Here is a 16,839-nt window from a genome sequence, read left to right on the forward strand (position 1 = left end):
TTTTGGCAAAATTTACAAAAAGAATCAAAATGTAATCAAACCCAGAACATATTCTGATTTCTCCATAGATAAAGAACTGCTTTTTTTTTTTGGTGGGAAAATCCAAAAAATTACAACAGATTCTGATTTCCCCATATGATTTCCTTATAAAAGAACTGATAATGAATCCATCTATCTTTTGCTAGACAAAGAACTGAATTTTTTTGGAAAACAGTCTTATTTGGCAAGTTTTCTTAAAAGATCTTTTAGACTTTTTAGAAATCCGATAGATCAAAAATGGTTTTTTTTTTTTTTTTGTTTTGCTACTGAAAACCTAATAAACCAAAGGGCAGATGCCAAAAATGACCCTAAAAAGACCAAAATGGTCTGGATATGAGAAACTCCGAATCAAGCTTGTCAATTCGGGCTTCTCAGCTTCCCGACATTTTGACAAAAATTCGACTCAGAGTTCAAACTCTCTGCGCCCAGCAACTGAACCGAGAAGCATCGAGACTGGTACATTCTCCTCCTCCTCCTCCTCCTTTTATTTACTTCCTCCCCTCTTTCTTCTCGTCCGCGTATGTTTTCTAAACATTTTTCACCCCTGTTCTCCGGTCATCACAGCGGCCATATTCACCACATTTTCACTCGGGTTTTCGGCTGTTTTTCACTGTCTTTTAGAGATCCTTCTCGTCGCCGTCCATCATCCACATTGATTCTGGTAATCCCTTCACTATTTTGATATTTGTGTTGCTATGGATAATCGATGCTTGAGTGGTTTCTCGAACTGGTGATGGTGATCTCTGGTTGTCATTTCTGATCTCTGGTTTGCTTGAGTGGTTTTCTTTTAGAGAATAAATGCATTAAGTTATTGATTCGATGCGTTAAGTTATTGATTCGAATGTTTCGAATCAATTTTTAAATGCTAAACGACTTGATCCGGATGAATGGAGAAAGGTAAGGAACTGTAATTTTCACATCTTCGTTTCAACGAGAAATTTGATGAGGGAATTCAGGAATTCAGATAGTAGATGCCACCCTTATCTTTCATCATGTCATTTGTCATTGATCAGTGATCACTGTCTGTTTTGGTCGCTTTCCTGTTCACCGGCAAGGAAGAAGAAAAAGAAGAGGAAGATAGAATGGGGAGATAGAAAGAGGAAGTCGGTAGCTAGGTGGGTTAACTGCAGGTGATCCTAAAACAGAATTTGATTCACCAAAATCATAAATCTTCCCAACAATTGATTTTCTTGAATTCTATCTACCATTAAAGAAATCTTACACAACTAGTCTAAATTACAACCCAAAGAATGGATCACAGATTATCCCTCCTAAGATTCAAAATACAGTACTGACTTGTAGGTGCTAACCCACATAAAGTTGCACTGCTGCAGTGGTTAAATTTGCAATGTTAAAAGTTTATATTCACCAATTTTTCAATTTTATGATCAAGCTATTGCTCCTTGCCCTGACTGTGGCCTTATTCCTAAGCTTTTAGCTCTATATTTGTTGCAAAGGCCTGCCCACAAGTCAATGTTAAGATATTTATTGTTAGAAGTGGCCTTGAATGCCCAAGCATAAGTATCGCCTTCATTGCTGCTGTAGAGTGTTTGCAGAGGGAGGTCCCCTGGGAAAGGAGGTACTGAGACCCTCAAAACTTCATCCTGAGCACAGGTTCTGTTATTTGTCATGTTCAGGGCTGAAACTAGCAAGAAATTCCCCTGTATACTGTATATTTCATGGTTATTGATCCGTTTGGCCTAGACATCTTGTTGAGATCCAGAAGTTGAGGGTGTATTCTTTGTTTGAGGGTGTATTCTTCATATTCATACTTTCATATGCCAAAAATATTGATAATTGTTTATTTTTAGATATATATTTTTTTCTGAAAGAAAGTGATATAGGATTTGACATTGTCAGATCTGAGATTTTCTAAATATATATTGATGGGTAGTGGGATTATTGCTGTAAATTTTTTGAAGCTTTTTTTGAGTCATTAATAGTTTTCCTAACTGGTTTAGAGTTATTTTAGTCAGTCTGAATTCTTATATTTTTTTTGGGGTAAACAATCAGTCAGAGTTATGTTAGTAGGTCATGATCATGGTCGCAATTCAAGCTGGATTTGTTCCTAGTCCTAAGCCAACTAGGATTTGTCTTAAGTCAAAGCCCCAGTCCTTAGCCAACTAGGATTGGTTCTATTCCTAGTTAGTGCCTTAGTAGCATTTCTTAGTTGATTTTGGAGTAGGAAAACAAGGGAGAAGGACTAGCCAACCTTCCTGTCTTTGCCTATAAATATATGTAAGGCCCTCTCTTTTTGGCATTAGATTATAACATTTAAATTCTTTACATTCAACATTGCGAGTAAGTCTAGTTCTCTTGATGGTACTGATTCTTTCTAGAAGCTATTAGTTGCTGATTCCTAATAGTATCTCTAAGTGCCGACTCCTAGAGAAGCCTAGGTGCTGCTGATTCCTAGTCTTATTTTCTTTTTCTTATTTTGCTGATAAATCCTGCATTACATGGTATCAAAGTAGTTAGTCCCTTGTTAAGAAGTAATCTGCACTTCCATGAAACTGCACAGAGACTGTAGATGCTGGGATAGTTGATGATGAGTGCAGGAGAGTGTGATGAGAGAGGCAAACTGCTGCCTCGTGCTATTTGTAGACATGGCTAGTTTGAAACCATTTAAGGCATTAATTTGAATGTTGGCATAAATTCACATTTTGGTAGTATCAAGTAGAGGGTGTGGTGGGGTGCACTACTTCAACAAGGCAATTCCTAAAGAAAAGACTCTCTTGTCAGTTTTAGCTGTTAGGAGAGGTTTTGATTTGATTGGTGAATTTGATTTATTTGATCAAATGCATTTAACATCTCAAAGGCAAAAGCCAAAAACCCACCACATGCATGCTTTATTTATTAGTTGCAGCTGGCTTTTAGGGATGGTGGTCATTGTGCTGGTTTACAACAGTACTCTCCATTAACAATTGTCCTCTGTCAATAAGATAAATAACTCTTATGTTTTCAATTCCTTTCAAGTGAGGTAGAGATAGAGGCGTAGAGCAATTACATCTAGTACTCTTTGAATAAAGACTTGGATAAGGAGTTTGGTCGAACAGGTTAAAATACAAAGGGTACCCCCACACCAAGAGGTCAATAAATCAGGTATATTTATTAATTATTGAGCGATACATTTCTGGTTGCATTATAACCATATAAATTAGCTCAACAGCCCTAAATACTGGGTCGGTCAAGTTTTCACTATTCCAATGTTGCATTATAAGGATTTCTTTGCTGGTTGCAAAGATCCTTATAAAACCCCATCACCTTCCGATCATTATAAAATAACTGATAATGAAACCCAGCAGTAATATAAAAGTCAGTCAAGTTTTCACTATTCCAATGTTAAAGGTGATGGGGTTTTTTCTCTAAATTAAGTAGCAGATGCATTAAATCCCAAATTTAATGCAGGGTCGTACAAGCCATTTTAATTCTTCTGTTAGAGAAAACGGTTTATGGATCTGACAGGTGAGGTTTAGGTCCAATACAAAAAAATGAGGAGATGTTTCAGTATTTAAGAGAAATATCAGGGGAGGTTCAAGTCTTTTACCCTAATATTTAAGCACTATGTGTTTATCAATTCTTAAGATCAAACATTACAGACATTTTTCCACTGGCATATTGTATTTTTTTTTCTATTTGACAAGTAGTTAACAATGGTTCATACTAATAATTGTATCATTTCTTATTAATCTGAAACCCCTTCAATAATCTTGTCAGTGTTAGAATTATTATTAGTAATGTTTAGATTTGTACCATTGTAGGTGGTCTTAATTTCTTATGAGTTTAAGTAATAAATTCTTAAGACAGATTAGAAGAGCTATAAAAATGGTAGGTTGTGAAATGAACTTGTAATTATTCTTATGGGAGTGGAGAGCTGAGACCCTCTTGATAAGATAATGGGAGGGATGCATGCATCTTGATGGCAGATGATTTTCCCTTGGATTTTGAAGGCTTACTGCTAAGCTTCTGCAGTCTTCTCCTGGCATAAAGGGTGTGGAACAACAGTATTGTTCCCTCTTTCAGTTTGAGTATGAAGAAGAAGAGTACTCTGTACAATATGAGAATGATTACGACAACAGTCAAGTTCCACCACTTCGAGTGATCCAATGAAATGCCAAAAATTGTTGGACGACTACATCGCCTTTCAGTTTAGGATCGCCAGGTACTAGAGGATCATACTCGAACCCTAGCAATTGGTTCTTGTACGAACCCTGCATTTGAACAAGGATAAACTTTTTTTCAGTACATCTAATGTGATTAATTAATATTTCAAAACGAGTCTAAATTTAATCAAGATTTGGTAAGCATTTTGCATTTGAAGAGCATATCCACCCCATGATAAATCTATCTAACACAGTTGATCAGTAAGGCCTTGATAAATTTGTTTTGGTTCTCTTGTATCTTAAATGTTAGATGAGTACACTAATGGTTGTAAATTAAGAGTGCAAAATGGGTTGGATCACTTTGGGCTGTAATCAGTGTGGACAGAAGAGAATTATAATTGGAGTTCCCAAAATTCTGAGTGATAAATTAAGTGGAATGTCATAGGTTTTTAATAATTTGAATGGCATTGTGAGGGTGTTCATTCATGTATCTGAAAATTCGTATACATACAGTTAAGGATGAATGGCATTGTAAGTCACATTTATAGGAAATGATCAACCAAAATATGAATATAATTCTTGAAGAAGTTGAAGATTTGTAGGTGAGTCATGCAATTTAGTCAACATTTGGTTCAAAAGTGGAATAGGATAATAATCAAAGAGTTATAGCAAAATATTATCGATTAGTTGCTATGAACAAAAAAAAAAAAAAATCAACCTGTAATGCCCATGAAGTAAAACTGATATATGAAACTGGGTATCGCCAAAATGGTTTGGGAAGATCAGACAACAATCAATAAAATCCAGAACTCAGCATCTTAATTACCTAAGCACAAAACCATGGAGCCAAAGAGCAAGGTGATAGGTGATCAGATGAAGAAGATGATGATGACCATGAATGATATATATATATAACAGATGAACAAAAAGTTTGAGGTTTTATTGCAAATTGCTTTCTTACAATAACTCCAATCCCAACAAGGACTCCCATCATGTAGTTGGGTACTAATGATGAAACAACCATCATGCAGCTTTCTACCGAAGCGATGCAGCCAAAAATGTTAGTGCACATGAAAGCAAGGTGAGTAAGCTCGTGGTGAAATTTAACCATGTAAAAGCTTATTGTGCCAGTAGCCACAGACACTGCCAACAAGAAAGGGATGAGGAGAGGAAGTTGGAATGAACATAAACTGCATTCCCATAATGTCCATTGAGCCTTTCACGATAGAAAACCTCTTTCAGAAAGAAAATGAGACATTACTGAAAGCTTAACAAAACTATTTTCTTATGTATTTATTTATTTATTTTTTCCATCAATTGTCCCATTGTTTAAGTTACTTGCCTTCATTTCTTCAATGAAAGATGGGAAGCCTCCTATGGACATGAATGCCATGAAGCCTGTCACAAATGCACCACAAGATCCTCTAGCCAAGATTGAACTGTAGCTGGTTCCTACGTCAAAATAGATGGTGCCAACGCTTTACCGCAATGTAGACAACCAACCTTAATCAGTAATATCCAAGATCCCTCGACATGTTCAACAAAGGTCTCCGAGTCAAGGTGGAGAGCTGCTTTGATCTAATGACCAGTCCTTCCTGAATTGACATGATCGAAAATATATTCTTTAGCAGTTTCAAATCATATAAAAGTAACTAGCTACTTTGTTAGTTGTTACTGTATTTATGATTCAGTAATGTGTGAAAAGGCCTCTGTTGACGGTTGCATCTAATAAGCAACGATTCATCAGTCCTTCAATTTTGTTATATAATCTGGGTGTTTGTTTTTCCTGTGGGGGTGGGTTCATAAATACGGCGAACATTCAATTTTGTTGAAGTTCAAAATGCTTACAATGAGTTTGAGTTCTCTAATCCGTTCTCTGGTACTTGTTGCGTACCCTGATGTCTTATATTTATCAACAAGGATATCTTTGGTCTTCGAACTTGCAAGTTCCATTAAAGGATCTGATGATGCTTGAATTTCCTGTAACATTAAAAAGTTTCCTTTTACTGGAATTCTGGTCAAAGAAAGCAAGCAGGACGACCGGAGGGACAGAAAATCACAGAACAAAGAAACAAATCTAAGTTAGATACATGAATGCTCAGAGATCCCCTTATAGTAACAGCTACAACGTCAAAATCTGTATTGATACAACGAAGGAAATGATCGGAAGGACTTCTTTTACTCGGACAAGGGAACCCGGTTTCAGCAAGAACTGTATGAAGAAAAACCAAACACATCCGTGACAGACTACAACCATTAAGAGATCGATATTTGCAGGATTATTACATTGGTACTTAATTACGTACCTGGGTAGCCATCTGGGCTTTTCCAAAATAAACGGCTTCTCCACCCGAGAGGAGAAACAAATCGTCGAACAGTTCGAACAGCTTGGCTGGTGTATTGAACAGATAACAATCCTTCCATCAGAAGCGATGCTGCTTAGAGTTTGTGCAAAAACCAGAGCGTTTCTGGTTTATTTTTTTTCTGTTTTTTTATTCATTGAGAATTCAAATATATATACACATGAACACAACCACCGAACCTCATAAGCTTATGGCAACTATAACTTCTAAGTTTACAGGGACTCAAACATATCTTTCCTATCCTATCTGAACTATTCATGATAAGGAAAGGATAAGAAGATATATACAAACAAGATAATACACTGAACGGACCCTTAATCCTAACACCCCCCTCAAGTTGGAGCATGCAGATTGTGAATGCCCAACTTGTGGAAAAAGTACTCAAATTCTCTGCGACCCAGTGCTTTTGTAAAAATGTCAGACAGCTGAACGGTAATCGACACATAAGCAGGATGAATGCAACCATTTTGAATCTCATCACGTACAAAATGGCAATCGACTTCAATATGTTTTGTACGCTCATGAAACACTGGGTTTGCTGCAGTATGCAAGGCTGCCTGATTATTACAATATAATCGCATTGGGTTTGAATGCGTAAACCCAAGAGCCAATAACTATTCCTTTAACCATTTTAATTCGCACGTGGTCGTGGCCATAGAACGATACTCTGCTTCTGCTGAAGAACGAGCCACAGTGTGTTGCTTCTTAGCTTTCCAGGAAATAGGCGATTTCCCAAGCAAAATAAACCATCCAAACAGATAACGTCGGGACAAAGGACAGCTTGCCCAGTCTGAATCACATCATGCATATAACTGTAAGTCACAATTTGAGCGCAAGAGAATTCCTTGACCAGGATTTCCTTTCAAATAGCGCACCACTCGCAATGCAGTCTCCCAATGTCATTCTTGCGGTTGCTGCATAAATTGCGACAGAACATGCACACAATAAGACAACTCTGAACGAGTTGCTGAGAGATAAATAAGCCTGTCAAATTGGGACAGAACATGCACACAATAAGACAACTCTGGACGAGTTGCCAAGAGATAAATAAACCTGCCCACCAAGCGCTTGTATCGCTCAAGATCAGATAAGAAAGGCCCATCTGTCAAGGCGAGATTGTGATTCTACTCCAGAGGAAAAGGAGCAGGTTTTGCACCAAGTAATCCAACTTCAAAGATAATATCCAAAGCATACTTACGTTGAGACAGAAAAATTCCTATTGAGTTTCGGGCAACTTCAATGCCCAAAAAATATTTCAATTGTCTCAAGTCTTTCATATGAAGCAGCCACTCAAATATTTTTTGAAGACTTGAATTGCCATACGATCATTACCTGACACAATAATGTCGTTCACATACACGAGAACAAGCACATGCACCCTGTCTCAACGAAAGGTGAAGGAGTAATCTGAACATGATTGCTGAAACCCATATGTCTTCAAAGCTCCAGTTAATTTAGCAAACCAACATCTCGGCGCTTGTTTCAAGCCATATAGAGATTTTTGCAACCGACACACCACACCTGGTTTATCCGACTAAAACCAGGAGGCATTCGCATGTAGAATTCCTCATGAAGGTCACCATGCAAGAATGTGTTATGTACGTCCATTTGATGAAGCTCCCAATTTCTAGCTACTGCGAATGCAATGAAGGTACGGACAGTAACCATTTTTGCAACTGAGGCAAAAGTTTCATTATAATCAATTCCCTCAACCTGCTTGTTCCCAAAAATCACGAGACGGGCTTTGTATCTTTCCATTGTCCCATCAGCGTTATACTTGATTCGATACACCCATTTGCATCCTATGGCTCGTTTTCCGGATGGCAAAGGCTCCACAATCCATGTTTGATTATTTTCAAGTGCCTGTATTTCTTTCTACATTGCATCCCTCCATTTTTCATCCTTTACGGCCTCAGCAAAAGAAGTAGGTTCAACTCCTGTAGTAATAGTTGCCAAGAAAGCACAATGTCAACAAGAAAAATTGTTATAGTTCACATAGTTATCTATGGGATAAGGACTACCTGCCGAATGTGATTGGCCGAGTGAGCTTGCAAATGGACGCGGAGAGGGACTCAGGCGCTGTGTGGTGTGAAGCACATAATCTCTCAACCTTGTGGACTGCTGTTTCTGTCGATGCCCACACCCCAAATGAAATTCAGAGTGCTGTTAATGCTCAACATCGCCACCCCTGACATCAGGACTGTCTTCGCTTGCATTTTCTGTGGTGGCGTTACAAGAATGCATGGGTTCACTAGCATTTGCATTCGGGTCTATGCGGGTTCCTTCTTCTACACAGACTCATTCTTCAGCAAGTTCACCTCGCTAGTTAGCCTCCATCTCGCCATTTGCTAGTCCAGGTAAATAAGTGGATGGTACCAACACCTCATCTGTCCCACCTATTCCACAATTAAATTGGCCTTGTGCTTTGTCCGACTATGCATCTTCCTTGTGTGCATACGAGAATTCATGTTCTAAAAAAGTAACATCTCTTGATGTAAAGAACATGCCGGACTCTAAATCATACAAACTCCATCATTTCTTTCCAAAAGGATACCTAACAAAAACACACCGTCTGCTTCGACTGACAAATTTATCCCCTCCATGTCCATAATTGTGCGCATATGCTAAGCAACCAAAAACTCGCACATTATCATAAGAAGGAGGTCACCCAAATAACATTTCATAGGGAGTCTTTCCCTTCAACAGAATGAACGGTGTCTGATTGATCAAATAACATGCGGTCAGGACACATTTCCCCCAAAAATCAATAGGCAAGCTAGCTCGAAAGCGTAAGGCTTGGGCAACATTGAGTATATGGCGGTGCTTGCGTTCAACCCTCCCGTTTTGTTGAGAGGTGCCGACACAAGTGGTTTAATGAATAATACCACTTTCAGCAAAATAACTAGTCAAGCATACAAATTCAGTCCCATTATCAGTACGGATCACCTTTACAGGTTTGTTAAATTGCCTTTGAACCATATCAAAAAAAATTTCGAAGAACTCATCCCACTTCCGTCTTATTAACTAGAAAATAAATCGAAACGCCTCTAGAAAAATCGTCTACTATGGTCAAGAAATAATGAGCACCACAAGAAGCTGTAGTTTTATAAGGACCCTACAAATCACAATGAATTAACTCAAAAATATCAGATGTTTTATTATTACTAGAAACAAACTCTTCTCGACATTGTTTAGCTCGGAAGCATACATCACAACTCTTAATACTATCATCATTATTATTCTTAGTACTAATAAATGGCAGCAACTTAACAATTCTATAAGAAAGATGCCCTAACCTTTGATGCCAAATATCACACGTCTTGCTCTCTGTAGTCTTCATTGCTCTTGTTGATGCAATGCTCCAGAAATAATAGAGTCCCTCTCGCTGCTCACCCGCTCCAATAAGTATCCTCGTAGTGCGGTCCTGTATCACACAGAATTTATTAGTGAACTGGACAATACAATTCGATTCCTCAATCAATTGCGATACAGAAAGTAAATTGCAATTCAAACTAGACACATATAAAACACTAGTCAGTTTCAGATGATCGTCTAATGCAAATGTGCCTTCTTTCTCTGCTATTGTCGCTTTCCCGTCTGATAGCCCGACAGAGCACGAAATGACATTCTTTATGTCTCTCATCGACTCGAGGCTTCCTGTCATATGATGAGAGGCCCCTGTGTCTAGTATCCATTCTAACAATTTTTGCTTACCACTTAGTTGTTGACTCCCCTCTTTCTATGTGTTCAAAAGGTTGAGTAACATGTTCCATTGCTCACTACTTAGTCCATTTAACCCAGTCTTGGCTGCATCAATTGGTTCTCCTTGAGACGCATTGCCTTGCGCAGAGGCTTTGGCTGTATTGGCCTTGACTTGGCTGCCACAACCTTTTCCTCCTGCCCCTGCTCCTTGTTTCTGTCCACCACGCCCTCCGCTGGACGGCATGGAGGTGGTGGGCTACAACAGGGAAGCCGGGTTTGTCTGGCTGAAGCAGAGGACAGGAATGCAGCACACCTTCAAGCAGGTCTCATATGCGAATGAGATCACCGCCTTCGTGGAGAACCACTGGATGAAGAAGCTGACCAGGGTCAAGAGTAAGGGGCTCTTGATTTGGATCACCCTGTCGGATATCTACGTCGACGACCCCGCTTCTAGTAAGATTTCGTTCAAAGCGCCGGCCGGAATCTCTCGTTCGTTCCTCGTCTTTGCTTTCGAGCTTGAAGAAGAAGCAAATAAGAAGGAAGAGTGCCGAACTGAATCTGGAGCAAAGCTTGTCCTTTTGCCGGCACCGAACAATCGTTGCTGCCGCCACTGATCTCCAGAGGTCTTGGAATGCAGACCTCTTGCTCCTGTTTCGTGGCTCTGATATCATGTAAAACTAGAGCTTTTCTGGTTTATTCTTTTTCTGTTTTTTTATTCATTGAGAATTCAAATATATATACACATGAACACAACCACCGAACCTCCTAAGCTTATGGCAACTAGAACTCCTAAGTTTACAGGGAATCAAACATATATTTCCTATACTATCTGAACCATTCATGATAAGGAAAGGATAAGAACATATATACAAATAAGATAATGCACTGAACGAACTCCTAATCCTAGCAGTTTGCATCACAAATAAAGCTGCTGCGCTATCGAGTCCACTTGTCGGTTCGTCAAGAAACAAGAGAGGCGGACCTGTTAGAACCTCAAGTGCAACTAAGTCTCCTCTCCGCCACTGATACCTCTCAAATGCCAGTTTCCTATCATAGTGTCTACACAGTCTTCGAGACCCATTTTCATGATTGTGCCTTCAACTAACTTATTGATTCTTTCTTTGCTGAGAGAATCAGGAAGCCTTACGTGAGCTGAGTATGTGATTGTTTCTCAAACGGTGAGAGTTCCCAACAAAACATCCTCTTGGGTCACATAGGCCTGAATACAAGAATAGATAATAGTAGATCCGTTAGAAAGAAGAGATTATAGTCATCTTTTGGTTGTTTAATCTAATATACTTACAACGAATCCATGGTCTAGTTTCATCTTCTTTCAATTGAATAAACATTACCAGTCATAATAGTGTTTCCTGAAAGTCTACCTGTTGCAAATCCGCAGAGATAAAAATCACTTATATTGGAAAAAAAGTTAGAATTGAACCAGCATTTCTGTTAATTTTGCGGTGAATATGTAGTTTGTTTTCATCCCTTTTGAACTTGTTTTGATATAAATGACAAAGAAAGCAGAGTTTTCATCGTGAAATTGAAGTGAAAATTTTAACTCAAAATATTTCTTCCTGAAAAATTTTCTTCTATTTCATGTTGCAGGAAGTAGAGGCAAATCATTCATTCTTAATCAGACAAAAGCAAGTGGGCCAGGCCTGAACAATAAATTTCTGGGCTTGGGCTTATGTTTTGTGTCCTTACTTGCTGGTTGTGGTTTGTCCTAGATATAAGTATTTTATATGTAATTTGTAGACCTGAAAGCCCGGCTTTGGTCCTAGGTCCAGGCTTAGGTTAAACCCCTTATATTAGGTGCTAACCTGGCCTATGATCACTCCTAATCTACAACCTAGCAAGGCGTATAAAGAAGTGGGGTAAGCCCGAAACGGGATTCTATGTTTCATTTATACTAGTAAGGGTGTCAATGGACTGGATTCGGGTTGGATCCCATTCAAATCGCATTTAAATTGGACGGGTTGGACGGTCCATGCTTTTGCATTGGATTGGACTGGTCCGTGTTATTTTGGTCCTAAGTAATTGGTGGACCAAAACAGACAAAGCCGATTAGTAGACCTGGCAATTGGGTTGGTGGGTCGGGTTCGGATTGGGTCAAGGTACTTCGGGTTAATTTCGGGTTGGGTTATCAAATGCTAGACCCTAACCCTAAATGTTCGGGTTAGGGTTGACCCATGGGTCAATTCGGGTCATTCCAAAAAATAATTGAAATTAAAAAAATAAAGAAAAATTACATAAAAATTGTCAAAATTAAAAGAATTAACCTTAAAATTCCAAATATAAAATAAAAAACTTGAACATTTAATAATTTAAAGAGTAAACAATAAAAAGCAAAGACTAAATAGAAGAAATTAAAGAGTGGAAACTTCTAAGAATGCATAAATAATCCCAATTAGTCTTGACAATCGGGTAACCTAATCCAACCCAGTTTTTTTTTGGAGTAGGTCGGGTTGGGTCATTTTCACATTCGGGTAGCTAAATATGAGACCTTAACCCTGTTTTTTCAGGGTGGGTTGGGTCAACTTTTTGCCAGGTCTACCGATTAGTCCACAAACCATTTGAAGATCGATTTTTTACTTCGGATTCCAACTCTCCAAGTCTCCAACCTAGGGTTTCTCCAAGCGAACTCTCTCCAACGGCCTTTTTTTCAACGGATCTCTCACCGGCGACTCGGCGACTATCTCCGTTGATTTGCTTGAGCTGCGTGTATAGAGAATGTGTTGTCTTCACTAGCGGCTATCTCTGAACATTTCACAACATTTCTCACCGGCGTCTATCTCTCTCCGACAACTTTCTCTTTAACATTTTTCTCTTCGGCAGTTTTCTCTCTCCAACGGCCATCTTTCTTCTGTGAAGTGCAATCAATCGTTGAAATAGGTAATATACCACCCCTTAGTTGGCTTTCTTGATGGTGCAACTCATTTGTCTTGTAATCTAGTTTGTTGTTTGGTTCGTGCTTGAAGTGGCTGTCTAATTGTGTTTGTGCTAAGTCTAGTGATGCTCAATCTTGCTTTGTCTTAGGTAGTATCTAGACCTGTTCTATAGGCTCTGGGCTTAAACTCGGGCCAAAAAGTCCGACCCGCAATAAATTCGAATCGGGCTCGGCTTTTGTCAAAATAGCCTGGCCCGAGCCCGGTCCGACCTAAAATTAGACTTAAAATGGGTTATGTGATTATGTCCATTTGAATAAATGTTTTGATTTAAGAATGTAAAACTGTGTTTTAAAACGTAAAAGAAAGGGAAAAAAATCATATTGTAGGCCCATTGTTCATTTAAATAGGAAAAAAAACCATTTGAATTTTTAATTCTAATTTGAATAGGGAAAATTGTAATTTTTTTTTATTAGGTCAGGCTTCGGGCTCGGGCTCGGGCTTCGGGCTTTTTATTAGGGCTGGGCTCAGACCCAAGTTATAGGCCCGTTGGTCGGGCCGGGCTCGGGCTCGGGCCTAGCGTATTTCCATTAATGATGAATAAAAGCCCGGCCCGAGCCCGGCCCGGCCCAACCCATGAACAGGTCTAGTAGTATCCATCTGTTTTTTGTTTTTTTTTTAGAAAATTGAACTTAGGATGCCTGATTTTTAAGTAGTGGTTGTTCCGGCCAGTTTGCTATTTCAGTCCACCAATTACTAACATTTTTCATATCTTTTACTTTTTGAGCCAAATCATGACCATCTCTGGTGAAAGACCCTGATTTATATACAAAAGTAACCTTGGTCTGTTGTTTTTGTTGTTGTGTTGCTTTTGTTTAATTGTATTTATTCTTTTTTATAATGAAGATATTGCTTACCCAAAAAAATAAAAAACTGGATTTTTCAATCTTTTCAGACATTTGATTGACAAGAAAAAGTAGGAAATACGTCCATTTTTTGTAGTTAACAAACCAGCAACAGAGATGCATTTTTATTTGAATCAGAGGGTTTTCTCTTTTAATGAAAGATTGTAATGGAATAAAATTCATAGTTTTTCATTTAGGAAATTTATGAGTCATCTTGTCATCCATTGTAGGGTTGCATCTAAAAACATCTAAAGATGATTCTCAAAATATTGAAAGAAAAAGGTGAAGGGGGTGTTCTATGTGAATTATTTTTCATGTGAGTTCCAAAACAAATGAGAGCCATCTGGTTTGAAAATAGATTGGATGTGCATGTGTTGTTTCCAAAACTGAAAGATGAAGGGGATGTTCTATGTGAATTATTTTTCATGTGAGTTCCAAAACAAATGAGAGCCACATGGTTTGAGAATAGATTGGGTTGTACATGTGTTTCCAAAAATGAAACGAATTGGTTCTTGCTTGTAATGTTTTGGGTGGGCATTGTTAATTATATGTTGGCTTTCTGCAAAATTTCAGGATGCCCATGTCAATGTACCAACTGCTTTTGCTTTTCACTCAATAGATTCCTTGTTTTCTTGGTGGGGGAGCCTCCTTTATTGCCTCTGGCTTTCCATTGGTTTGGTTAATGGGGACAATAGAAAGAATGTTGAATTGTAGCATATGCCATGCATCTAGGTTGGATATTTTTGCTACACATATTGTATTTTTTCTTATATTTTTTATAAAATATTTGTTTATAAAATTTGGATTCTATTGGACCTAGTCCATTTGTAATGGTTTATATTGGATTAGGTTGGGTTGAATCAATATCTAGTCTATTGACAGAAGATAAGATTGGGGCTGTCAATGGACCAGGTTTGAATTGGACACAATCTGAATTAAAACCAAATTCAGAAAATAAGATTGGGGCTGTTCATGGACAGCCCTACAAATACCATGGGATCCGGGAAATGGGGAAAATAGTCATCCCTACAAATCTCATCCATGGATAGAAGACCTATAAAAGAGCATCTAATTTCCTTCCTTTGTCCTAAACCTATGGAAGTAGGGGTGTTAATGGACCAGTTTTGGGTTGGGCCCTGTACAGATAAAAATCAATTTGGATGGATTGGATGGATAATAAGACATTGAATTGGACCAGTCCAGAATTAATGGTCCAAAATATTTATTAGATTGGATTGGACCTGGTCCATCCATGATGGATTTATATTGGATTGGATGGGATTGAACCAATATCTGGTCCATTGATAGAATGGTCCAAACATATTCATCGGATTGGATTGGAATCAATCTAAATTAAAACCAATTTGAACAGATTGGACGGTCCAAACATTGAATTGAACTGATATCTAACATGATCCAACATATTCATCGGATTGGATTGAGCCTGGTTCATCTGTAATGGATTCATTTCAAACCAGATCGAATTGGACCAATATCCGAACCATTGACAGTCCTATATGGAAGAACTTTTGAATATGCAAAAGCTTGCCACGTTTTCTACATAAAATCTCAATTATAGGCAATAATCAAACTAAAAATTGGAAAACTAGAGTGTTAAAGGAGTGCTAGCAATAGAGTTCAAATCAGTCCCCCATAAGATCCCCCCCCCCACCCCCACAACGTCCCACAGTACATATTCGCCGTGTATTTGGAACATCTCCCGATAATGACATCATCATTTCTGATATTATCATTGGAAGATATTCCCAACACACGATAGGAACGTTGTGGGGGGCAATCTTGTGTGGGGGGGGGGGGATGATTTGATCTCCTAATCGGTGCTCTCTAGAGGGTCGACCCTTGTATCAACAATCTGGATTTGCCACAAGATCCCTCCATGAGACTAAAATAAATTATATATATGTCATATAGTGAGCCTCTCTCCTTAACCCTTGGTATATTATGCAACATTTACACATAATAAAAAATTATAAAAATACCAGCTTTGTTGATCCAAGCATGTATCCTCCAATGTGAGAGAGAGAGAGCTAGAGAGAGAACCTGCCAATGAGTAAAGTAGTGTGTATTTGCCGGAGCCAGAAGGACCCATAATGGCCAAAATCCGATCAGGTTGAGCATAAGCAGTAAGCCCTTTGAGCAAACTCCTAGCTTGACCACCAAAACCAGCCGACGTCTCCACAGACAGATCTTCCCATAGCAAGAACGTTCCTCTATTGTGTCCGCCATTCGATAAAACTCTCTGGCGAATTAATTGCAACGACTTAATTTGATGTGGTTGTACTCCCATGGCTAGCCCCACTGGTGCTGAAGTTGGAGAGTAACAGACGACCACCATCCAGGTTACTTACCTATCAGGCTTTAGAGGAACAGCCAAGCTTTTCTTGATGTATTTCTGCTGAAATATTGTTGAATATGGCACAATTTGCACATTTTAAATTTGGAATCTTTTCAGCATTTCTCTTTTAGTTCTCCTATTTCAAAGGTTAATAAACAAAAAATGATGACTCTTGAGTCTAGCTAGTAGTAGCAGAGTATACATAGAGTAGGGTTGCAAGTTGAATCGGATTAACTAGGTAGATTCAAATTTGATTTGTTTACATTTGAATTCAAATTATCGGATTAATGTTGGATTTGAATTGAATTTGGATTGCTAATAGGATATTCAATAATATAAATAAAAATTACCAAAATATATAAATTAAATTAAATTACTTTGATATTATAATACATAAATTAAAAAATTAAATACGATATTGAATCATATAAATAAATTAATTTAAAACAACTTCTATGTTAGCAAAAACAATAGAACCTACGT

At 38.3% G+C, this 16,839-nt stretch overlaps 1 pseudogene across 1 annotated transcript; it reads right to left on the reverse strand.

The window, feature by feature from the left end:
* Window positions 1–603: 603 nt before the first annotated feature.
* On the reverse strand, window positions 604–16,356 carry LOC104613466 (ABC transporter G family member 15-like; annotated as a pseudogene). The gene is made up of 10 exons (XR_016078602.1): window positions 16,062–16,356; window positions 11,514–11,589; window positions 11,099–11,426; window positions 6,445–6,577; window positions 6,233–6,354; window positions 5,991–6,122; window positions 5,485–5,737; window positions 5,104–5,375; window positions 4,861–4,968; window positions 604–4,250 (listed from the first exon to the last, which is right to left on the reverse strand). The product of XR_016078602.1 is annotated as an ABC transporter G family member 15-like (transcript).
* Between the last annotated feature and the right edge of the window lie 483 nt (window positions 16,357–16,839).

This window comes from Nelumbo nucifera, chromosome 7 (genome assembly GCF_055504915.1).
Source record: "Nelumbo nucifera cultivar China Antique chromosome 7, China Antique-T2T, whole genome shotgun sequence".
In the NCBI taxonomy this organism is placed as follows: Eukaryota; Viridiplantae; Streptophyta; class Magnoliopsida; order Proteales; family Nelumbonaceae; genus Nelumbo; species Nelumbo nucifera.